Source organism: Nannospalax galili, unplaced genomic scaffold (assembly GCF_000622305.1).
Source record: "Nannospalax galili isolate Female #2095 unplaced genomic scaffold, S.galili_v1.0 scaffold933, whole genome shotgun sequence".
Classification (NCBI taxonomy): domain Eukaryota; kingdom Metazoa; phylum Chordata; class Mammalia; order Rodentia; family Spalacidae; genus Nannospalax; species Nannospalax galili.
The window spans coordinates 596,446-621,869 of NW_008333281.1; the positions used below are offsets into that span (position 1 = coordinate 596,446).

The window sequence follows — 25,424 nt, forward strand, 5'->3', positions numbered from 1 at the left end:
GGGCTGGAATGAGGCTGTGGGAGCCCGTGGGAGGCTGGAGGGCCAGGCTGGGAGGACAGGAGGGAGTTGGGGAGGGGAGGCCATGGGGATCAATTCTTCCCAGCTCTGGCCTCTTGCTGGCTGCCCCTAAGATGACAACAGGCTCCTGGGAGGGAAATGAAGGCATCTGGCCTGAAGGACTGTGGAGTGCCTGGTGTCACGGGGTCCGGACTCCGTTCAATCCTGACTGAAGCAACTGTGAGCCAGCTGCCAAGGCCATGGGCAGCCGCCACCCCAGCTCGGCAAGGGCAGGATGGGAGGGGGAGGAGGAGGGAGAGGAACTGGTAATGAACTGTCTCCAAAGTTGGCAGGTAGAAGTTGGGCCTGGTGGTGCTGGGGACGTTTCCTCATCACATTTTGTCCACTCCTCTGCGACATAGCCATTGCAGCCCTTTTACAGATTGGGAAACTGAGGCTTGGGGGACTTATTACTCACCCAGGTAGGTGGGCCTGCACAGCCTAAGCTCTTAGCAGAGCTAGGGTACCTGCCCACTGAGAGCAGGCCAGGGCATTTCTGAGCCCAAGCCTGTTCCTCCAGCCAGCTGACACAGAGAACACCAGTCCAGGCACCCAGTGAAAACCGGTTTGCTCAGGTAAGTAAGAGTCACCACAGTGACCCACCCAGGACCCCCAGGGCAGGTCCCAGCCACCCTTCTCAGAGTTGGCTTCTTCTAATTGGAATGCCTTGTGCATCCTGTCAGTTTCTGACTGGTCCTGGGTGAGGTGCTTGCTCTCATCGATCTGTCTGAAGCACGGAGAAGATCCATGACTTGTCCAAGGACACACAGATCCCAAAGAGCAAACCTGTAATTTTTATCCATTCACCGCACAGAGGGCCTGAGATGCGAGCTCCAGGTAGGAATTTAAACATAAAAACCTAACTAACACATAGGGGTTACGGCCCAGCCACAGGCAGCGCTCAGCCTCAAGATGACGTGAGCTAAAGTTAAACTAGAGCTGTCCTTCCTTAGTTGGTCAGTGTGAGGGCACAACGGCTACTGGCTTGTAGCTACCAATCTGGGTATTATAGATCTAGAACACTCCATTTTGGTAGACCCTGGGTAGATAGAAAGTAAGCCCCAGGGAGGACAGACTTTCCCCTTTCACCTGACAAATTCCAATGATACCACAGGAACACCCCAGTTCTGCCACCATGTTGGGGGCCTGTGATTCCCTGAACTGCTGCCCTGAGTCTCTGACCACACCCGAGGCAACAGCCAGAGCCAAGCTCGTATCAGCCTCCTTGGGGTAAGGAAGGAAGAGTGGCTTTTGGGACACGGGCCACTTGAAGGCCAGGTCCTGGTCCGTCCCATGTACACAACACACTACCCTCATAAGCAATAATTCCTTGAAGAACTAGTTGAATGCCAAGAACCTTCCCCTTCGGGGGGGGGGGTAGGTATTTTAGCAGAAAGCCCCTCCCACTCAGCGCCTCAGCCCCACAGGTCCCAGGCCCTACCCACTTAGCATTCCAGTTCCACCAGGCTTTGCCCTGCCACTACCCAGATGTGTTGGGCCCTCCACCCTCAGTCTGGCTGGTCCCTTACCAGGGCCGACCCACCCACACCCAGCCTTCTGCAAAATGGCTCCTCCCCCAGCTGTGGCACCCCCACCCTGAGGGGGACAAGGGGGTCCAGGAAGTGAGGGTTCCCCCCTCCTCCAGCAGGGTGCTCCCAGTTCATAACCCGTGGCAGTGCTCCACCCACAGGAGACCGGGAAACAATGTTCCTGGTGATCCTTCTCCATCCAGCAAAGGTCACAGGCAGGGCCATCAATCCTGGGAAATAATGAAGGTTCCAGGTTCTGCTGGCTCATCCGGGATGGAGGGCAGCCTTCATCGCCTTCTCTAGGGAGCTGGCCTGGTTGCATGGGGCTGAATTACAGACACAGCAAACTGACCAGATGCAGGGCTCTCCTGGTCATAAAGCTGTCCACACACTGGCAATTAGCAGCTCAGGCAGGGGCACCAGCCCGAGGTACTCAGCGGGCATGGGGAGGGAAGGCAGGCTATATAGGAGCACACGAGGCATGTTGAGGGTTTTGGGGGGGCTCTAAGGTCACCCTCAGAGTGCCCCAGAGGGAACACTCTCCTCCAGGAAGTCCAGTTCTATCCTGGTGGGAATGAGCTCTTAAGATGCAGGAGGCCAAGTGTGGGGGGTATGATCACACCAGTGACCCCATGATGCAGAGAATAGTCTCCTGCCACCAAAGGGCCAGGAGGGCTACTTGTCACAGAGGTATAGCTGTCAACAGTGAGTGGCCCAGTAAGGCTAAGGCCAGCCAAGGCTTAGGGAGTGAAGGGCAACACTGGAGCCACAAAACCGGGCTTCATATCCCAGTGTTGGCCCCCAGGAACCATGGCTGTTTACCAGGCTGATCTATAGAACACCACGGCCCACCCTCAGGTGCATGGCACCGCCCCACACATGCCCTCACCCACGGAGTGCAACCACCCGAGCCCCACACATGCAATGTCGCCCCATCAATTCTGCTGTAATGTATTTTACGAACATGCAGATGGTATGACGAGGGCCGGGGGAAGGTCCTACCTTGGGGATAAGGAACGAACGTGCACAGTGAGTTTACTGCACGTGTTTGCATTTTCCTAATACCAGCACCATCTGCCATCAATCGGGGCCACGCCACCATTTTCCCCGGATTTCTCCAGCCGCTCTTTTTTCTTTCTATCTTTTTCATACACTGGCCCTACATACACTGCCAGGGGTGGGGGGTTGAATCAGCAGACCAGAGCACCCCACTGCAATGGGCCCCTTGCCCTGAAGCCTCTGCCGTAGGCAGAGGGCCTTCCTGTTTCTGCCTTCGCACACAGCCCTAAGAGGGTCATGTGAGTCCACTGGGAGGCCAGGCCTTAACCCTCCGTAGTGAGAGGCAGGGGCCTGAGGGCCCTGGGTACAGGTGTGAGCTCAGTGCTGGCATGGGAGGTGAGCATTTCTAGGGGAAGAGCTCAGACTGAGGTGGTGGGAGGCACAAGGGCCTAGGTGCCCACCAGACCCCGCAGTGCTCTTAGCCAAGAGGCCTGGTTGCCAGACAGCTGGAGTGGCCCTGCTCCGGGGGGGTCGGGGGGGGCAGGAACATCCCAGAGGCCCCGCTGGACCCAACACCAGGGAGCTGCAGGAGGGTGGGCAGTCCAATGGGTCTGGGGAGCTAGATCCTGGGGAAGGGGCCATCTGTGCCCTACCTGACCCATCCCAGAGTGCCTCCGATTCAGAGCTGGGGGACCCCATCCACATGCTGAAGTCCCAACTCCTGGGCCATTGCAGTGACCAAGCACACTGGGCAGATCTGGACTCAGGTGAGGCCCATCTGAACAACTGGGGGAAAACTGTCATGTGGAGCAGGGACAGAGGCCTGACAGGGTACCCTTCCCTGGAAGCACCACAGGAACCTGCCTGTGGATGTCAGGCCACCTGACTGTTTCAGAACGTAGTGGGCCCGCCCTTTCTCTGATTTCAACCCCTACCAATCCCTAAATTTTCCAGCCCAGCAGACTCGGTGGCCCCATCTGTGAATGGGACCACCACCCTTGCCATACCTCACAGGTGACTTGATGGGAAATTTTTTTTTTTTTTGAGGTGGGGATTGAAGGGGAATTTCTCTACGTAGCCCAGGTTGGCCTGGAACTCCTGATCTTCCAGATTCCACGTCCCCAGTGTTGGGACTGACTACAGGCGGATGGAGCATCACTGTGCTGGGCTGGAAATTTGCTATTGATAGCAACACCATCTGTGTGTAAGCCCTGCCAGCTTCCACCTCCCGCTGTGGTGAAGGTTTTCCTCTTGCCCCCATTTTACAAGTAGGCGACTGAGTCACAGAGAGGTTGAGTCCCTGTTCACACAGCTAAGAACCGGCAGGGACAGGAAGTGAACCTGGCAGGCTGGCTCCCAGTCCACATTCCTCACCGTGGTGCATCCCTGACCACACATGAGGAACACATGGGTCAGGCTTGTGACTGCAGTTACAGCTGGAGCCTATCAGGTCAGCCTCTGTGTGACTGACATTACTGTCAGGTTGACAGTGGAGGCGAGGGGGCCCAGAGAAGCCCAAGGCCATAGACGGTGATGCACGGTGGGAGGGTTCTAGACTTGAGCTGGGACAGGGCAGGGAGATACCACAGAACTAGCCAATGGAGGCTGAATTGGGAGGGATTGCCAATGGAAACCACTGTCCTCTATCCCGCATGACACAGGCCTCCAAGCTGCAGGATCCAGGCTCAGGCAACCCCAGGCAGCCTATCACCTGGTGTACAACACAGGAGGCCACCCAGAGAAGGGGCAAGCTGGCCCAGGGAGGCACGAGCCCTTCAGGATCAGTGCCCGCAGCCACAGCATAGGCCTGGTCTCTGTAGCCCCTGCAGACCTACAGGGGGAAAGGCTTCCGGGCCCCAGGGAGTGGTGCACATCCTGTGTACAGAGGCCAAGGGCAGACCTCTAGTCCCCTCAGCCCCTCTCCAGACAACAGCAGGTTAGGGCACCAAGCAGCAGAGCTAAGAGGACCTGTTCTGCTCTCAATTTTTAAAAGATGACTTGGCAGGATAAAGGGCTTGTGCCCAGGCTTTATGACCCGAGTTCAGTCCCAGGACCTGATCCTGGAAGGAGAGAACCGACTTCTGCAAGCTGTCCTGGCCTCTACATGACACAGACACACACACACAATATAGTGATAATAAGAGCTCCTTCAACCCTTCCTTGGGTCTCATGTAGTCCAGGCTAGACTCTTACTAGCTACTGCAGCCCCAGATGACCTTGAACTCCTGATCCTTGGATTATAGAAATGTGCCACCCTGCCCAGCTTATGTGGTACCGGGTATGGAACCAGCACTCTACCAACTGAGCTACATGCCCAGGCATCTTTGCAATTTTTCTTCCCTAAAAGCCACAGGGCGGTACAGCCCCTTACACTGAATGTGGCTTGGGGTTATGGCCCTTCCCTGGGCCTAACGGTGTGTCTGACACAGTGACACCCAAGCCATGGGGCCTGTACCACTGAGTTGGGATGGTCTGGAGTGGTGAGGACAGCCTTAGGACAGCAGGCACTTCTTCCCAACACACACCCCCCACCCCGCCCCTTGGTGCCCCGCTGCTACCCCCACCAACTCCTGCAGCCAGAGGGAAGCCAGAACTCGAGATTGGAGAATAAAATTTGATTTGAAAGAATTTTATGGCTCAGCCCAACGACAGCTTTAAATATTAAAAAGGCATAAAACGGAGGGGGGACGGGAAAGCCGTATCAAGCACCAGCCTCGCCAGCTTTTGCCAAACGCTGTGCGAAGGAGCTTGGGAGAGAAAAGCCTGGCGGGGAGGCCACCGCAGCTTCCAGGAGCTCCCCAAACTTTCCCCAGACAGGTAATATGTTCATTATTGATGGATCAGTACCCAGAGAGTGTAAATTACTGAAACAAACACAGCATAATTAGGGCATTACAGGCGGCGTGGAGGGAAGGCAGGGTGTGGAGCTTGGCTGTGCCTTTTATCCTTGCAGGTGTTCCCAGGGCCCAGCCAGCAGCCCAGCCTGTTTACCATATGCACAGGCCCCGCTAGCCAGTTCTCAGCTGGGAGGCCCATGGGGGGGAGGGGGCTTTTGCCCCCCCTCCCGCCCCCAGCAAAGCCAGGAGCAGACCCAGCCAGCCAGGTACCTTGAGGGGACGGGCACAGGGGCGGGCAGGTCTCCAAACTGTGAGGGGAGCACGCACCACCGGCATGCACACAAAAACCCAAGGCCAGTCTGTGGGCTGTGCAGCTGGTGAGCCTGTGTCCCTGTCCCCGTGAGTGCCCTCAAGATTTCATGGCAAGAATTGAAACTGATCAGGCAGCCTCCAGCTCCATAATTAGGGCCAATTGAGGGAGACAAAGAAATCTATGGAGATCACAGTGGGACATGGTGCGGTGATGAACGCGGCTTTGAAACGGAGGTTTGTACTTAGTGGACCATCACTGTCCCACATAAAAGCTGCCACCCCCTCCCCTGAGCAGCCTCGGGGAGGCCAGGCCGGCTCCAGACGCCCCTCTGCCAACTGCCTTTTCTGGGTCAGGCCTCACCCAGGGGCATCACCAGAGGGAGGGCTGGGGGCTGGGCCTCAGCTTTTGTTTTTTGAATTTGGGGATGAAAAACATGGGGGAAGGCAGGCTGTGGAGACACTGGGACCTGGGGCAGGGATGGTGACAGGCTTCAGGGCTCCCAGGGAGAGCATTGCCCTTGTTTGTGTGGGTCGTGTGACTGCGTGAGTCCACATGAGTGCACTGTGGCCAAATGGGAGTGTGGCAGTGTGTGGGCATGTGTGCACAGCAGGAGGCCACATGGTCTCAGAGCCTGGGAGCCCAGTAGTCCATTCTCCAACTTGCTTTCTTTACTTTAAAAAGTTAGGATGTGGGTTGGGAATGTAGCTCAGTTGTCCTGACATGCATAAAGTCTTGGGTTCTCCTCCCCACATCGTTTTTGGTCTTTTTGAGACAGGGTCTCCCTGTAGCCCCAGATAGCCTGGAATTTGCCATGGAGACCGGGCTGGCCTCAAACTCACAGAAATCTGCCTGCCTCTGCCTCCCAAGTACTAGGACTAAAGATGTGCACCACCACGCCCAGCTATCCCCAGCATCTTATAAACAGGGTATGGTGGCCAGGAGGATCAGAAGTTCAAGGTCATCCTAGACCCTGACCTGGGAACATTAGCCACCTGTAGGGGTTGGGGGGTAGCCACTGCAGGCCACAGGGCTGCTCACAGTGGGGTACACACAGCTCTCACCTGGGAGTCTAGGAGTCCCTGCCTGTTGCATTCAGAACCTAGGTTACTGAACACTGGGCAGCCCGGCCTGCTCTCCTTAGAGGAAAGCACCCACAAGATGCCAGGGCAATCTCCTGGGGAGAAGGGAAGCCTCCTGGGTACATCCCCAGCTAGGTCCCCGGTGCTGTACCAGCCGCTCACGCACACGCATTTGTTTCTCTCCTCGTGCCCATGGTAATCTCCGACTTTACAGCAAATTATTAAAACTCACTTATATTTAATCTGCCTTCTGGAATTAATTGAATTTTTACGCTCAGCAAATGCCACAGTTTGCAGGGCCTCCTGATCGCTGGCTCGGAACAGCTAAATGACAAGACAGTCAACCAACTGCGGGCTGTGCAGACGGGCTCTGGGGCTCGAAGGCATTAGGACGCGAGGGGGCTGCTTGGGGTGGGCTGAACCGTGAAGCAGTCTCTGTCAGCACAGAGGCCTGAGCCAGGGGCACAGTGGCAGGATGGAGGGGGTCACATGGTATCAGCTCAGGGGTGACCCGTGCTGCAGAGCAGGGGCTACCCAATATACCAGCCATGTAAGAAACTACCCCTCCCCCAGGATCCTCCCAATGCTGTCCAGGCCCAGGAAGCTACATCTGTCCTGGTGACCCAGTTCTGGGCAGCCCCCAAGAGGACTGAGGAGCCCCACCTCTGGTCCTGCACTTGACACTCACAGAACACAGCCTTCTGGACCCTCTGAACGCCAGCCAACCCCAGCAGCCCAAGTGCTGCCCTGAGGGTGGAGGTGCCAAGAGCCAAGGTCACACTGAGTGCTGGCACAGACATGCTAATCAGGGGGTGCTGCCACCTGGGGAGGAGGGGCAGTGTTTTCAGAGCCTGTGTGGGTGCTAAGCGCACTTGCATGCACTTGCCAGGCTCAGAGCGATAGGTGATATGACACCAGTCTCCTGCTGGCTCGCCCGCCTTCCCTGTCAACAGCAAGTGAGGGTGTGGAGGTCCTGGGGGAAGCCCAGCGCCTCCAGGCAGGCACCTCACCCTGAGGACCTGCTTCCTACTACATCTCCTTCATTTCTCTGGCTGCAGATTCCCCGGGTTCTCCGCCCCAGAACTGTGTTCCTGTTCAAGTGGAGTTTGGCTGCAGCAGCTAGGGCTGGAGACCTCACAGGAGGGGTCTGCAGATTCAGGGACAGGACTCTGTCCCTCCTGCTCAACATACCCTCTGCCCATAGAAGGCTGACCTTAGCAAACAGCTAGGCAAGAGGAGCTCAAAAAACCCAGGCAGCTGTGTGACTGACACCCCGCCCCCACTACACTGAGTCTCTGGGACGGTAAGGCCAGCCAGGCTTGGGCCCAACTGGGTGGCCAAGTGGTCTAAACACATCCATCTGTCTACTGCACACACACACACACACACACACACACACACACACGCAAAGTTTCACAAATCAGTGGAGTCATAGGGTCTGGTTTTCCAGGGCTCTGCTTATGGTCCATTCCCACACTGCGCACAAAACCCTACCCAGAAAAAAATGGCCCCAGCATCCCAGCCCCAGCTAGGCCCCGAATTCTGATCTTCAGAGGAATCTCGACCCAGCTTAAACCAGCTTCCTCAGTGTCTGTCCCTCAAGATCTAGCCAGGAACAGCTCCTGCTGCCCTCTACACACAGGAGCGAGTTCCCTTCTATTAAGCCACGTCCCTTCTGGACCACAGCCAGGGCCCAAGCCTGCCAGAGGCGGGGAGTCCCGTGCAGGCTGCACTTGGTGTGCTTTACCTCCTGCTCCAGGCCTGGTGACTACTCTGTGTCCTCTGTGTCAGGATGTAGGTCTCATCACCCTATCCACAGCAGCCAACCTAATTCCCAAGCACGCCAGGCACCTATGCCATCAGTTCCTACAGAGGCTGCAGATGTGGTGGCTCAGGCCTGTCATCCCAGCCATCTGGAAAGCTGAAATGGGAGGACTAGTGGTTCAAAACCAGCCTGGGCAACTTTAGTGAGCTCATATCTCAAAATAAAAAGTAAAAAGAGGCCAGCACTCAGGAGGCAGAGGCAGGCAGATCTCTGTGAGTTCAAGGCCAGCCTGGTCTACATTGTGAGTTCCAGGACAGCTGGGGCTACAGGGAGACCCTGTCCCAAAAAGACCAAAAAAAAAAAAAGTAAAAAGAGGACTAGGGGGCTGGAGAGGTGGCTCAGCAGTTAAGAGCACTGGCTTCTCTTGCAGAAGACCTGCATTCAGTTCCCAACACCCACATGGCAGCTAACAACCACCTGTAACTCCAGTTCCAGAGGATCTGATGCCCTCTTCTGACCTCTGTGAGCATTGTATACATGTGGTACGTACACTTACATACATGTAGACAAAACACTCATACACTTAATTTTTTTTGTCTTTTTGAGACAGGATTTTCCAGTAGCCCCAGCTGGCCTGGAACTCACTATGTAGACCAGGCTGGCCTGGAACTAACAAAAGATCCACTTGTCTCTGCCTCCCAAGTGCTGGGATTAAAGGCGTGTGCCACCACACCCAGCTCACATACATTTTTTAAAGAGGGTTGGAGATGTGGCTCAGTAATAGAGCTTCCAGGCCCTGAGCTCAATCCATGGAACCACCCCCAAGCCAGGCCCAGGGCCTGGTCCTGCTGGAGGCCAAATCAACCAACAGCTCCAACCCCTGATGCTGCCTCGCAGGAACAGAAAACAGTGAGCAGGCCTTAGGACCAGGCTGCAGCCACTGTCCCATCAAACCACCGCAACTTCAATTCCTCACAGTTCTGGAGTCTCCCAGTCCAGGACCAAGGTGCGCGGAGGGTATAGAGAGCTGGGGGATGTCACTCTCTCTCACACACACACACACACACTCACCCTGCCAGGCTCTGCAAGTGGGTTGGCTGTCCTGGGTATAACAGGGGAGGGAGACAGCTTGGGGCTAACATGTGCGTAGGGGGGCCAGGAGTTGCTTCTTCCTTTCAGTGGCTGTGGCTACTGGGGCTCACCACCCACTTCCCAAAGGCTCCTGTACTCAACCTTTGCGCTCTGGCTCATCAATCTTTGCCTCCCAGTGTGAAACTGGACTAACTTCCCTTCCCACTTCTGGTTCTATGATGTCCCCACAGTTCCTGTGGGACAATAAATTTCCCAAACACTCTACACAGAGTTGGAGAACCCACTGCTTGGGACCGGGAGCCAAGATTTAGCCCCAGGGCCTTTGCACCTGCCAGGTGGTCTGCTCTTTATCGGAGATCTCCTGGACCGCCCCCTTCCTTCAGCAGAGTCTTAACAAAAAGCCACAGCTGGAAAACTCACCCACCAGTCCCACTCTGGGACCCTAATTCCCATGTTATCATCCATCTCCCAGTTACACTGTGGGGGCTGGAACTCCGGACTCCCTCAGCGTGGTCCAGCCTCGTGGGTCTTGCGTGCAGTAACACGCGGGGTACCCCATCACGGAAGCATCACAAGCTACGCTCAGAGTTCTGACCCAAGACCTTACAGTTCTTGAGGTTCCCGGGAGGGCTGGCAGGGGCAGCAGCTAGGCCGGCCAGCCTGTCTCTGGCTCTCCAAAGCTCAGTGCCAGGAATGTTTGGGTCTCCGGGACAGGTCCCTTTGATTCTGCCTGTCACCAGTGCTCCCCAGTCCACATCCAGCCACGATCCAGAGTCCCACAGACCTAAACTGCCCAGCCACTGGGCTGGGCGGGATTACCATACATTAAGACATAATTACTCTATGGAAATTTACAATACAAAGCTCCCAGGCTCGAGTGGTTCAGGAGGGGACTGGACACAAAGGACTGCTGTGTTTGGCACCGACCCCAGAGTTGGCCCCAGCTAGGCTTCAATAGAGGTGGGCGGGTCCCTTCAGGAGTCCTTTAACACTCTGGGCAGAAGCCCCGCCCCAAGGGCGGGACCTCTAGTGCCTGGCACGGCCTGAGGGGAAGGGCGGCACCATTTCCCAGCCCTGCCCCCACTTAAGCCTGGGGCTCTCCGCTGATACCAATGGGATCTCCCCACTTCTCCCAGGAAGTCCTGTCTATTTAGGGCAGGGAAGGCTGAAGCGGAGAAGAGCTGTCAACATCAGACCACTCCAGAGAAGAAGACCTTCCGAACTATTTATTGAGCACCCACTGTGTACCTGCACCATGTTCAAGACACGCTGCAACAGAAAGCATACAAACTGACCTCTCAGTTTGAAATGAGACGATCAGGACATGGTGGGGGGGGTAGTCTGAGAGGAGCGTTTGAGCGGAGGCTGAATGACCAAGGAACTGTGCAAAGCCCTGGGGCAGGACCAGGGCTCTGGTCCTGGGGGGGCTCAGGACGGGGAAGTCACTTGACCCCGGGGGACTGTGCCTAGGAAAGGCCTGGGCCTGAATCCCGCCTCTAAGATTCCTGGCTTAGGACCCTCGGCACAAGGCAGTCCGCCTCCCAGGCCCCTCTCTGCAAAAGAAATCCGGAAACAACAGCCACGGACCACCTGTGCCCCACGTGGTCCTGGGATGGGTACAGGGATGGGTCCTTTTCCCTGTCACTGGGGAGACCAGATGCCTGCGGGCTTCCCACCCAGCACTGAAGGCTAAATAACAACGCTGACGGGTTACATATTCATTTGCCATTTAAAAAAAAAAGGGAGGCCCAGCCAGCAGCTGCCCCGGTGCAGTCTTCCCAGGTGTCAACAGAGCATGTGCGGCGGGCGGAGCCCTGAGGAGAGGCCCCCACCAATCCCAGCAGCCTACTGGGCAGGGCAAGGCTGGGAGGAGACCCACTTACCAAGAATCACAGACCTATCACCGCTTCCCAGGCTCCAGAGAACAAAGACAGCTGCCTCCCCAGCCAGGCGACTCTAACTGGAGATCAGCAAGAGGAAAGGGCCTAGGGGCACAGCCCAGGCATCCCAGGCCCTTCACAGAACCCCAGATACTGTATAGATCTCTCAAACCGTGCATAGCACTCTTTGACCCCATGCAGCACCCCTAGACTCTACAAACCCCCAGACCCTGCACAGCATCCAACACACAGAACCCCCAGATCCCACACAGCACCCAAAGACCCCCACATAGCACCCCTACACCCTGCACAGCACCCCAAGATCCCACACAAACCCTAGACTCCACATAGCACCCCTAGCCTCTGCATAGTACCCCTAGCCTCTGCATAGTACCCCCAGATCCCACAGCACCCTCAGACTCTGCACAGTACCCCCAGATCCCACACAGCACCCACAGACCTCACACAGCACACCCAGACTCTGCACGGCACCCCTAGACTCCTCCACACACACCCCTAGACTCCTCCACACAGCACCCCCAGACCCCACACAGCACCCTCAGAATCCACACAGCACCCCCAAACCCCACACAGCACCTCCAGAGTCTGCACAGCACCCCTAGACTCCTCCACATAGCACCCCCAGACTCCGCACAGAACCCCTAGACTCCTCTGCACAGCACCCGGGGTGGAGGTTAGCACTGATCTGTGCTCCTCTCCAGCTCGTTCCACTCTGGCAGGTGATACACCAGGTCCCAAAAAAGGAGCACTCCCCCCATGCACCCCAGTTCTTCCTGAAGGTCTTACCACTGGCCTCAAGGCCAGTGTATCTGCTTCCTGAGACCACCCCAACTTCAAGGACGTCCCCCACCATGGAAGGTGGGCCACCTCGCCTGTGGGGCCTTGGCTTCCTGTCTGTGACACTCCAGCCAGGGTGACATGGAGTGCCCTTGTGGGGCCTGTGATCAAGGAAGGGCCTGCCAGTCTGTAGACACCAGCAACACGAGGGGCGGGGGGGGGGGGGGCGGCAGCAGTGTGATGGTCAAGGAACAGTCAGTCAGCCATCTGCAGCAGGTCCTGATCCCCAAGAGGCACAGCACATCCACCACAAGGCAGGGCACTCTGACTCCCTAACCCTTTCCAGGACCTCTGGAAGAAAGTGTAAAACTGTCCAGCAGGGGTCAGACACTTCCCACAGACCTAACACCCAGCACAGACACACCTGTACAGCACCCCACACTGCACAGCACCCCAGACCCTGCACAGTGCTCTAAAGAGTACCTCAAATTCTGCACAATACCCCAAGACCCCACAAAGTACTCCAGGCTTTGCACAATACCCCAGACCCCGCACAGCACCCAAGGCCCCATACAGCACCCTCCAGACTTGCACAGCACCCCAGGATCTGGGAAGATGCCCTACAGGACAGGGTAGGGCTGGGCAGCATAGGGAGCTGGTAGTGGAGACTCTGGGCCTATGGCTGGCTTGGCCTAGGGTATCAGTGGATGCCAGTCGGATGAAGAGTACCCAGGACCCCAGGGCAGTGGTCAAGATGGCAGGCAGGGAGGGAGAGATGCAAACTACGTCTGGGACCTACAATGTAAAAGCGGGCATTCAACAGGCAGCCTGAACCTCAGGGTTCTAGTCTGATTCCTGGGCAGCTCGGAAAGGCCAGATGCATGCCAGGGTCCAGCCTTGGCCTTGCTTTGGACTCCGGCTGGGCCCTCCAGACTGGAAGGAGAACCTGGGCCCAGGTGACACCGCCTTCCCGAATCCCACTATCTGGGGACCAAGTGCTCATGAAAACAGTTGTCAGACACTAAAAACAGGAAGAAGAGAAAACCCCAATGAAAGGGCAGCAACATGCCAAATGCCAAAATAGAACGAGAATCCAAACAGCTAAAACAAATGTAACCATAAACAGACTGGAGTCTCCGCAAAGCCATCTCTACAATTAAGTGGCTTTCTCCTATATGCTGACAATCACCTAATTACACTGCTAATGACAGTTCAACCTGTTCTGAAATAAAAGGACATTCTTCACAACAGGAAGCCAGCTGTTAGTTACAGATGTCAAACATCTTTAAAGCATTATTATTAAGGGGGAGAACAAAAAAAAATCCCCATAAAAATGAATGCATCCATCTCATGCCCCACTCCACAAAAAAAGAAAGAAAATCACAATTAGCTATGTGTTTCTGCCCAAGAGAAAAAAATAAAATGAGAACGCCCAGACTGAAGAGACGGCTCAGCGGTTAAGAGCACTGTCTGTTCTTGCAGAGGATCCAGGTTCAGTTCCCAACACCCACATGGTGACTAACAACCGTCCGTAACTCCAGTTCCAGGGGATCCAACGCCCTCTTCTGACCTCCACAGGCATTGCATGCACAGGTGCACTTATATACATACAGGCAATAATACAGGCAATACACTCATACACATAAAAATACATCAAGAAAACTAGAGAGAGAGAGACACCGAGAGAGAGACCGAGAGAGAGAGAGAGAGAGAGAGAGAGAGAGAGAGAGAGAGAGACAGAGAGAGAGAGAGAGAGAGAGAGAGAGAGAGAGACCCCAGGGACAGGAATGCTGTCCTCTTGGGTCTTTCCAGGGGGCACCCAGCTCCCCAGTGTGGGGAGAGGGTCTGTGTCTATTTCTTCAGGGTATTTGAATCCTTGTGAAGAAATCTAGGGAACCAGGATGTTCACGGGGCGAGCAGATCTCCCAGGGGCTGGGCTAGGGCCAGGGCTCCCCTGGTACACGCTGCCCTGTCAAACGCCCGTCGAGGAGGCAGTTAGCGGCAGCCAGAGCTGCAGCAGCCGCAGGTCGCAGAGGTGGCAGCAGCCTGCCTGGCCCGGCCTCGCAGACATATGCTCAGGCTATTCCCTGCCAGCGTGTCTTCAAACCGTGCAAGCCTTTGACATACTGTAGGTGTAATAAATACCCAGGTTTCTCTTCTGACAATAGACGAGCGTATTTAATTAACTGGGGCGGAAAGGGCTGGGGCGGGAGGAGCTGGGAGCCAGCTACGGAGTGAGGATTAACCTTTAAGACCAGCGCTGGCTGCCAGGGCAAGGCGAAGGGGCTGCTGGGGGCCCAGGGCAAGCTCACTGCACCCGTGGGGGTGCAGGGGTGAGCAGTGCCGGTGGGCAGGGCAGACGCAGGCTGGAGCGGGCAGTCTGTGCCCTCCCACCCTGCTGCTGGGCCACCCAGGGGCTCTAAGGGGGTCTCGCCAAGGGGTCTGAGGCACAGGGGAACCGCCAAATCTGAATCAAGCTACAGGAGAGCAGATGCCCCATGTTCCAAAGGCCTCCCTGTGTCAGAGCTGGGTATCATCACCCAGGTGCCCTTCAGAGTCACAGGGCCCTCTCTGGAGGCCACTCCTGCAGCCCCCTGACCCCCCAGGTCTTGTCCTGAGGAGGGAAAGGCAGCTCTTGGAGTTGGGCATCTGTGACTTGAACAGACTGGGCCTTGGGTTCAACCAGACAGCAGAGCTGGGCCAAGAGGCGGAGGGATGGGAGCTGACTCTCGGGCAGCAGTTAAGATCCCTCCTGGTGGGACACCCCCTCCCCTCCCCCTCCCCTGCCCCTCCCCTCCAAGCAACTGTTTTTCCCTCTCTGGGCTGCAGTGGGCACTTTCCCAGGCCTGCTTCTTCTCCCCCAGGCGAGGCAGGAGGGAGGAGGTCTGCTGCCTGCTAGGGAGAACTTACAACTTCCATGGCCAGCCACCCCTCCCCCCAGCTTCCTCTCTCCCACGGGAGTGTGCAGCCAGGCCAGCTCTGTGACCGGCTGGACACTCTCCAAGAACAACTCAGACTGGGGCCGCCTGTCACAGCCTGCAGAGGGAGGGGGGTCAGCCTCTTCCAGTCTGTGCCCAAGGGGTCCCTGCATCTGACACCCCCATCTGGATACCCTGCCCAGAGTCCACTGGATCAGGCACTCACCACCCTACCTCGGCTCCTTTTCTCCTAATTCCCAGGAAATTCCTCAGAAACACACAGAGACAGTACGTACAAGATGTCTGCAATCAAGGATGTGGTGGTGAGCAAAAGCCGGTGCTTGCCAGGCACCTGGGATAAAATGGGGGTCTCCATCAAACACCCCAGAATTCACACATAAAATCTGTTAGGAAACAGCAAAGCAGCTGATCCCTGGAAGAAGCTCCACTGCACACTCAACCAGGGACATCAGGGCTCAGACAGAATGTGGCACCTCTGTGTGGCTGTATGAACTAGTCACACACCCCAGAGAAACTAGCACCGTCTACATGGGGCCCTGCACAGGCTCATCAGATCCAAAGAAAACTGTGTCACCATGGAATAGTATGCAGCCATGAAGAGGCAGCTCTATGCCTCACCCCAGCAAGGATGAACTCTTAAAAACATGATTCCTTACTGGTCATATAGTTTGGACCAGGATCCTTCATCATGGGGCACATACTAGAAAATGGGACAGATACCACCCTCTACAATCTGAACACTGGAATGAAAAGCCTGTTCTGCTGGGCTGTGCAACCTGTGGCAAGTCACTCAGACTCTGCAGTTTCCTCCTCAGTGCGGGGTTGGAGTTGGATGAATGGACCTTCAGGAAGTCCCTCCAGTCCCTAAGGTCCAGGTAAGGGTTCTCCCCCACCCCCAGACCACACCCTACAACACAGCACCACGATCCTTCCTCCCCTCCTGGCCTGTCCTCCCCAGCCCAGGCCTCACCTGGCTACCAGGTCCCTGCCAAACACTCTGCCCCCTCTAACCTGCTCCCAAGAACAGGGGGAGGGCTGCCTGGAAGGGGGGAGGAGAGGGACGCCGGACTCGCCCTTCCCTCATGAAACTGCCCCTTGGGGATTCCTGCCCACACCCCAATCTTACTTCCCCGTTTTGTGGATGACAGCACCAGGGTGTCGCACTGCCAGACAACCCATGAGGACGCTGCAGGACCTGACCTGCCCACCCTCCCCCATCTCCCTCACTGGGCTCTGTTACCTCTGACCCACCCTGCTGATCCCGTTAGCGTCCTGTTCCAGGGACTCCTGGGGCCTTCCTGTGACAGGAGCCAGGCTCTCTACCCTGGCCAGCATGGGGGCCACAGCCCCACTCAAGAATGGAGGGCTCCAAGTCAGCCAGGTGTGAAGTCTGGAGTAACAATGCAGGCCCAGCCCTGAGCCCTGGGCATCTCCTGGGGAAGGTGTTCCTGCCTGTGGGGACCCCTACTCCTGGCCCTTCCACAGGGCACAGCCTAAGGCCCCTGAGACCCCCCAGACTCAGAACCTGCCCTGTAGCAAGATGCAGGGTCCTTCTGACCAACCAGTCCAGCCATGACAGGAGGGGCAAATCTCTCCCTCTCCCCATGGTCCCTGCCCAAACTCACCCCCATTCAGTATCTCTTTGGAGCACCACCACCTGCAGGAAGCCCTCCCAGACTGCTACAGTCAGAGACCATGCTTCCAGCCCCAGGAGCATGTAGTCTACTGGCTACTGAGGTCCATCCTGGGGAGGGCCTGGGAGGCGAGACCTGTGACTTACTTTCACCCCTCCCCCACCTCCTGGGCCTGGCATGGCCAGGTGTCCAGACTGCTTGGCAACTGCGGCTGCCAAATGCCAACGTCTCTCCCAGCAGTGGGAGATGGGCCCTGCCCAGTGGCTGTTTGCTCAGCATCCTGCCCGGCTCTGGCTCACCACACCGGTCCAACCCGCTGGCTGGCTGGCCGGCCGGCCCCTCGGCTCCCCAGCACCGGGGAGGTGACAGAGGCCTGAGTCAAAGGCTTCTGATTCGGGATGAAAAGCCAGGCGGATGACCTGCTGGTTTCAAAGCTCAAAGTAAAAACTCTCCCTGACCTTGTGGGGCAGATGGGAGGCCGCCCACACACCCGAGGCCTCAGTTCTCCAGAGCTAGCAGCCACAGTCCCCAGCAAGGGCAGGCCAAAGGTAAGGTCCTGCAGGCAGACGCTTCTGCTCTCTGGACCTGGAGGACATTCCCCAAGGCCAAGGCCTCTGACAGCCACACTGGCCCTGGAGATCCCACAACACAGGGCTCTACAACTGACCTTTAAGCCCGTCTGGCCTGAGAACCTAGGGCTACAGGTTACAGCAGGCTCGGACCCTGGAAGCTGGGAGAAACCTTGCTCTATTCTGAACCCCTCCCCGATGAGTTTTGGGCTGGAAACCCTTGGCGCCAAGCATGGGCAGGTGCAAGGCCTAGGGCGAGAGCAGCTGAAAGCCTCACAGTCCCCACTGGCTCTCAGTGCAGCTCCAGCCTGTGCCTGTGTGCTGTCTCTGAGCTGGGCACACTGGGAGGGTGGCCCTGCAGTGTTGGTCTCTGGGAAAGAGGAGGATGGTGATGTCATAGCGGCCTGAGATGCTGAGACGTCACAGAAACTGAGCCCTAGGCCTGCAAAGCATTTTTTGGATTTTGAGATAAGGTCTCACTCTGTAGTCTGTAACCCAGGCTGCCCTGGACCTCACTCTGTAGCCCAGGCTGGTCTAAACTCATGGTTATCTTCCTGCCTCATCCTCCAGCATGAGCAGGGATCACCAGTATGTGCCACCATACCAGGCCTCACCAAAGCATCTTAGACAAACAAACTAGCTCTCCATACCCTATATAGGAGTAAACTGAGGCATATAGGTAAAGACTTGCCCAAGAACTCTGCAGAGCCAGGCCCCAAAGCCAGGCCCCCAGCTGGGTGCAGTGGCACAGCCCTGTGAGCCCAGCACTCAGGAGGCTTGAGATAGGAGGATCAGCAGTTCCAGACCAGCCTGGGTTACACAGCAAGACCCTATCTCAAAAACTCAAACCTGAGCTGGCAAGATGGCTCAGGGCTGGAAATGGTGCTTGCTGCCAAGCCTGACAACCTGAGTTCGATCCCAGACACCTACAGAGTGGAAAGGCAAGAAGAGACCCCACAAGGTGTCCTCTGACTTTCACAACACACTACCACATGAGCGTATTCCTTCCTATAAAGCATTCAATGTAAACCAACCAGGTTGGTTCTGAGTTCAAGGTGCCCAGAAAAGTCCCCCATAGGAGGTTTTTGTCTAATCACAGACCTGGAGCAGTCAGGATGAACAGTGTTCAACTGCTGGGACACTGATGGTCCTGTCCGAGCGGCCTGAGATGCCAAGCAGGCTAACAGCAGCCTGTCATGGCACCCTCATGTGCCCCTGGGAGAGAAGCCCCAACAGCCCTAACCACTATCAGGTCCCCAGAGCCAAAGCCCATCTGTTAAGGGAACCCTCGTCTGGAAGTGTCCCCTCGCTGGCCCGGGGAAGCAGAAGCAGGGGAAGTGACGAGACGCTGACTTCTGCCCTAGCCGGTCCAGCTCCAGCGTTGGCTGCCACCAGAGAGAGCCCTGAATCACCAGCCCCACCTACAGCCCAAGAAGCCAAGGGGGAGGGGAGATTCCCAGAGCTCTGCCCTCCTGTATCTGGGTCAGGAGCCGGGCTGGCTGCTCCAGCCACTGATCAACCCTGATCAACCCCATGCTCCCGTCAGAGATGAATATTCATGAGCTTATCTGGTTCTACACTTTCGTTTCTGGCCCAAATTAATTATTTACCAGGGAGGTTCATAAAAATCAGATGTGGCTCATTAGCAGATCCCCAAAAGGCATCTCATCCTCCTCTCGCTCCAGGAAGGAGCTGCTCTGCCAGTGACCAGATTGAGATTCTCACATCACTCATACTGGGCCAGTGAGCCTGAAACTTGGGATCTCTCACACACAGGTCCTCGGAGAATCCTCCCAGGCCCCACACCACGGTGCTACCAGCCTAGACCTTCTGGAAACCCCAGAGTCTAGTCACCTCCTACCTGGAACCTGGTGGGCAAGGAAGGCTGACTCTAGCTTCCAGGAGGCAGCACCCACATCTCTGGCCCCTTCAGCTCTACAATGTGGTTCCCACCCTGTAAAGGGGTGGGTACCTTCTGGGCGGGCCAGCCTGGCCCAGCTCCTCCCTCTCTGCTAACGGCCAGAACGTGGTGTGGATGTGACTGAGGCCTGGGGCTGAGGGGGAATGGAACCATGAGGAAGCCACCCCCACCCCCACCCCCAACCCCAGAGGCTTTGAGAAAGTCTAGACCTCACTGAGTGCCCCATGGGACAGGTCCCTCCACCTGGCCAGTAGAAGTCCTAACCCACAGCCAGAGCCATCTTGCCAGGTTTGACAGTGGAAGGGACCTTCAGATGCCCTCAGCGAACACGACACGCAACTTCTAGTCTTGGCTGTGGCAGGGGCAGAGGTCAGCTCACACTGGCACCATCTAGGCCCTGTGTGGCTTCCTGGCCCCAGCACCCTGGGGTGGCTTTATAACCTATGCTTTAAGTCTAAGCCTCCTCCCAGGTGACCCCCGCCCCCCCCAGGCTCCCAACTGTTGCTATGACCCAGGGCTTTGCACAAGAGAACTTTCCTGGGCAGGGAGGTGGGGGAGGGGAGTGACACCTTGCCCTCCTCCAGCCCCCTCCCCCCCAGGATCTGAGATAAAGGTGGGGGTGGGGGGTGGGAGTGGGGGTGAACCTTCATGGTTCCCACAGCTGCAGGCCTGCTGACAGGACCCCTTCCCGCCCCTCAGCGCCTCCCAGGTTTCTGCAGAGCTCTTCCCACCCACCTTTCATGTCCCCGCTGCCCCCCCCCCACCTCGTCAGATAATCACGGAAACCAGCAAACGGTTGACACGGTTACCAAGACAACAGAAGTTAGGGCTGTGAGAGGCTTGAGCAGCGGCTAACCCTAAATGAATTACAAGCCCAGAGTGACAAGGGGGTGGGCAGTGGCGGGGCCAGTTCAAAGAAGGCCTGACAGGAAGGAGATGCTGGCTGCCTGGGGCTCTGGCCTGGTGCTCTGTCACTGCTGGGTGAGGCTGGAGACTTCTGAGGAATCTAGAAGAATCGATTGCCATGAAGGTCTCTCCAGGAGAGGATCTGGCCTGCTGTCTCAGAAGACTCAGGTCTGTTGGCGCGGAGAGAGGGCCAGCACCAGGTCACCAAGGTGAACTTCTCTCATCTAAGGTTTGTCACCTGTGACCACGTAATGTGCCAGTGCCCACCTGGCTGAGAGCCCAAGCTCCTTGGCATCCCGCAGGGGGCCATGGCCATAAGTAAAAGATCTGTGCAGCCCCCGCCTCCCGCCTGAAACAGCCTGAGGCCCAAGCCACAGGCAGTGTGTGGACCTAGCTGAGAACTATTAGCTCAAACAATAATCGCAGCCCGTGGTCTGGAGCACTCTGGGGCGTTCATTCACTAAAGCTTAAGACAGACAACCCTAGGTGGTGTGCACAGCTGGATTATGTAACAGACAAGGACACAGCGTGGTTAAGTAACTGCTCAGAGTCACACAGCCAGGAAGAAGTGAGGCAGAATGGACCCAGGTACTCTGCCCACCCCCCACCCCCAGCTCTGCACTCAGGCTTTAAAAAACTCACTGGCCTCAAACCCCTGTGCAGACAGACCCCTCAGGGACACCCTATAAACTTCCACTATCATCCCCTCAGCCTCCTGTCCCCAGAGGTACAGAGCCAGCCAGGATCTCCAGCCAGGGTCACCAGCCAAGCCAGGCACCAGTGGGCTCCCTCACAGCCCCATCACAGCCCGGCTCCTCCGTCAGCCAGCCCAGATTAGTCCCCCAGCAGCAAAATGGTCTGCAGAAGTGATGGCCTCAGTGTCTCTCGGCTGCCGCTCCTGTGTCCCACCCCATTACTCCTCCTCTCCCACCTCAGCCACGGTCAGCGTGGGGCCTTTCCCCTCCAATCCCACAATGCCATCAATTCTTTTTCTCCTGGTCTCTGGCCACCCTGTGCCCACACGCTGGCTCCCCACACACTCGGTCTTGTGTCTCCCGCTCTTCTCCGCAGGGGCATAATCCTTGGAGGCCTCTCCCTGGGCCTGGGCCTGGAGCACTGAAGTGTGGGCTCAAGCTGGGCTGTGCTGGTGAGATGCCTCGGGGTAGAAAGGAAAGCATTGCTAAGCCTGAGGACCAGAGGGAATCCCACATGGACCCAAGGTGGGAACCAACTCCCACAAGTTGTCCTTTGACTTCCACGGACACACACACACACACACACACACACACACACACACAAAATGAAGAGGGCTGGAGAGATGGCTCAGCAGTAAGATCACTGGCTGCTCTTGCAGAGCACCTGGGTCCAGTTCCCAGCACCCACGTGGCAGCTAACAACTGTCTAACTCCAGTTCTAGGGGATCCAATGTCTTCTGGTCTCCACAGGCATTGCACACACATGATAAACATGTACATACAGGCAGAACACTCATGCACATAAAATTTAAACATTCAAAACAAAACCCAAGCCGGTCCTCTCTGCTTTCAGCAGAGTCCAGCTCCTCTGTGGTCAGCAGAAGCTCATTTGAGATGCCCCAAAGTGGAGTCCTGATGCCCCACTGGCCTCATGTCTCACATCCTCGTTCACCCCACTGGACGAACTCCTCCCAGGGAGTCCTATTACCCACAGATGCCACGGCTTCCCCAGAGGCTGGCCCAGCGCCTGTCCTGCTTGCCAAAAGAACCAGACCCTCTTCTGCAGAGGCCAGTGAGGACTTGCTGCCCTGCCCTGCCCACTCCCTGAGAACAATCCTCCAGCTTCTCCCAGGCCGGGTTAGAGGCAGGATGTCAGGTCCACACTGTTCCGGACGGTGGGGCTGTTGCACAAGGCTCCATTTCCTTCCATCCCCCTTAGCTGTGTGACCCTCAACTTCTGCAAAGGAGTCTGCTGTGTGACCCACTTATGGACGGCACAGAAGCTGAAGCTGGGGGTATGCCACCAAGGCCCTGGAGTGCTGGTCTTCCCTGCAAATCCCCCCAGCAACTAGGGTCCCCTCCTGGACACAGCCTCTGCCCCACCACAGAAAATCCCAGACAGGGTTCCCTGAATCAGCCAGTCACCCCATCTGTGAAACCATACTCCACCCCCAACTGCTGCCATGTCAGGGACAGCCAGGAACCTAGTGTGCTAACTGTCCCACCTTGCTGTCCCTGTCTCTTCCCACCAGCCTTACCCACAGCCTTACCCACAGTGCCACCCTTCCAAAGCCCTCCCTGTAATGCCCCTCTTCATCAAAGCCCTCCTGGTTTTCCCCTCCCAAGATGCTCCTGAGAGATTTCAGAACGGTCCATGTTCACTGATGTCACCCCGTCTGTTCCGGAAGCCACTTAAAGATGAGACACAGGCCCACCGGCTGCTCCTGCCTGGCGGGCACAGCACAGCACACAGCAGACCCTGGGCAGGCTCTTCCCTGCTCAGGTGTGCCTGTGAAAAGCATTGTCACCACTGGTGGTGACATGGCACAGGCTGGCCAGCGTGCATCAGCTGTCAAGGAGGGGAGCCCAAGAGCGCCCAGGACCCCAGAGACAGGGAGGGCGTGGCCTTCCGACCTCTTCCAAGTCTGAGATTCTGGGCCTTCCTGACCCTTGCAGGCCATTAAACCAGTAGCCAAAGGCCAGCTGGGCAGCACGCCAGGCCTGGTCAGAGGGCATTTCCGGCCTCACTGTGGGTGGGGACCAGAGGAAGGCAGGCGTGATCCCACAAGGGCAGCCAGGAGCTGCAGGGGCTGCAGAGCGTCCGGGGGCTGCAGGGCGTCCAGGGGCTGCAGGCCTGTGATGGGGGGCAGGATTGGGCCTGGCTCAGCTCCACCAGGGCTGGCCGCCTGCCAAACAGCCCCAGTTTCCAGCCCAGCTCCACCCTAAGCTGGAGGCGGCAACGGGGCCCCTTGGAAAAGTGCAGGGCCTGGCACTGGTGGGGTAAAGCCGGGAAAATGCATTTTCCCCTAAAGACTTATAAAAAAATTCTCCCTGATTCGTTTCCCTTTTACCCCAAGCTTTCACGGCTCTAAATATGCCACACTTAGTAATTTTACGAGCAAACCAAGCTACACATCACACAGTTTTATGTTCCTAAATTAACAAAAGGACTTTAAATCTATATGGGGCTCTTAAAAAAAAAAAAGAAAAGAAAAAGAAAGAAAGCAAAAGGAAAGCACCATGCCTGTTTTCATTCCCTAACCCCAAATTCTCTCTTCCTTTCCCCGTCTCCCTCATGACATCTACCTTCCTGCTCCTCAGGAGGCCAGACCACCAAGAAGAGACAAACCAAAGCACACAAGGCCCCTCCTTTGCGGGTCATCCCCTAGAGGGTGAGAGCTAGCTTTCTAGTAAGAAGGCCACCTCAGGGTGTCTGCCTAGATGTGCGAGGTCCCGGGCTCCATCAAGGGGGGAAAGAACCCACTTGAGGCTTATGAAAGTATTTTAAGTCTGGTGGCAGTCACCTGTAATCCCAGCACTTGGGAGGGTGAGTCCAGGAGATCCAAAGTTCAAGGCCAGCCTGGGCTACAAAATGAGTTCAAGGCCAGCCTCAGCAACTCACTGTGCTCCTGTCTCAAAATAAAAACTGAAAAAAGGATGTAGCTTCGTGGGGGAGCACTTGCCAGGCATGCACAAGGCCCTGGGTTGGGTTCCCAACGTGGAAACAGGAAAAAAGACCGAAGTATACTGTTCTTTCCTGTGGAGGTAGAGGCATCAACCTCACCCAGAGTCCCCCGAGAACTGGAAGGCTCAGGCTCTCTGGGCCTCTTGGCTTGTGTCCTCAGCTGCAAACTGCCGAGGTGGACAGATGACCAAATCTCACTTGACCTGTGCACTTCATACATGTCCATTAGCAGGCGGAAGACAAACAGGTGACATGGGGCTTGGAACAGAAGCCACAGAGACAGGGACCCTCTGCCCTCCTGACTGACTGTGCCAGGGACTGTGTACCTGGTCAGGGCCCTCCCTCTCCCTCTCCCTCCCCGCCACCTCCCTCTGGAGAAGAAGTACCCATCCATCCCCCTCCCCTAGGCGGGACCAGGTCTCCTCAGGACCATTTGCTCCAACATCAAGGAAAATCAAGGTGATAAGTGAAAGCAAGGGGTGGATCAGTTTCCTCCCATGGTCATACGGGCACACGGAAGCCAGAGGAAAACTTTACGAGAGCCAAACTGAGCAGGGGTGACTGTCAGACCAGGCCCCTGTGAGAGGGGCTGGGCCACAGCTGGGACAAAAGGGCCCTTGGCTTTTCCAGCCCACAGACAGGGGTACCCAAGATTAATTAATGACTGCCTGGAAAGTGCTAGATAGGAGCCCAAATGCTGTCCCCGCTGAGTGTCTGAGCTGTAAACAAGCACACTTCTCAGTCACAGCTAAAATAGCAATGCTTTCCTCCCAACCTGCACAGTCCCATCAGGCCCTGGCTGACCACAGAGCAGGTGGGGAGGTAGGGGGGGTCCTCAAGCCTAACCCAAAAGGTATGTTTGCGTAGGACCTCAAGGTCCCTAGAGTAGCCAGGAGCTGAGCACAGGCTGACAGGGGCGGTCACCCGAGCTCTCTGACCCGGCCTGACAGGCACACACTCTCCCAACCCAGGCTGGGCACAGCGTACACTCAGCAGCCTGGAGCCATTCGGTGGGCCTTCCCTCCCTAACTCTTGGCAGGGCAAGTCCTCCTGGGTCTTCCATAGCTGCCCAGAAAGGTGACCAGGCTAGGCCTAACCAGCTGTGAACAACTCAGCATATAGAGGGCAGCCACGGGGCAGGAAGATGTCCCAAGGGAGAGAGGGACCCCCCAGAGCCACCAGTGGGCTGCCCAGCGGGGGCTGAGCCATGGCCCTCAGGCCTAGGCTCTGAGCATCCTTCCTGGTGCTGGACAGGGAACACCCAGGGGGAGGCAAGGTCATCAAGAGTTCAGCTTGGGGCCAGGGTGGGGTCAGCCAACAGCCAGGAGCCCTCCCTTCAGAAAGGCCAGGAACAAGATAAGGGGGCCCAGGAGGGCGCCACAGCCAACACAAACTGCCATCTCTCCCTCACGCCGTCAACAAATATTTATTAAGCTGGGACTCTGG

At 56.7% G+C, this 25,424-nt stretch overlaps 1 protein-coding gene across 7 annotated transcripts in view; it reads right to left on the reverse strand.

The window, feature by feature from the left end:
* The window catches only part of Gse1 (Gse1 coiled-coil protein), a 359,837-nt gene that overhangs the window by 61,412 nt on the left and 273,001 nt on the right, over nt 1-25,424 (reverse strand). Inside the window, exon 1 of one of the 7 annotated variants that reach the window (XM_029561019.1) lies at nt 19,353-19,403. The exons of the other annotated variants lie outside the window; for them this stretch is intronic. The gene's annotated coding sequence lies outside the window, so the exon portion shown is untranslated. Of the gene's footprint in view, nt 1-19,352; nt 19,404-25,424 lie in introns of those variants that run through there. 7 annotated transcript variants of the gene reach the window in all.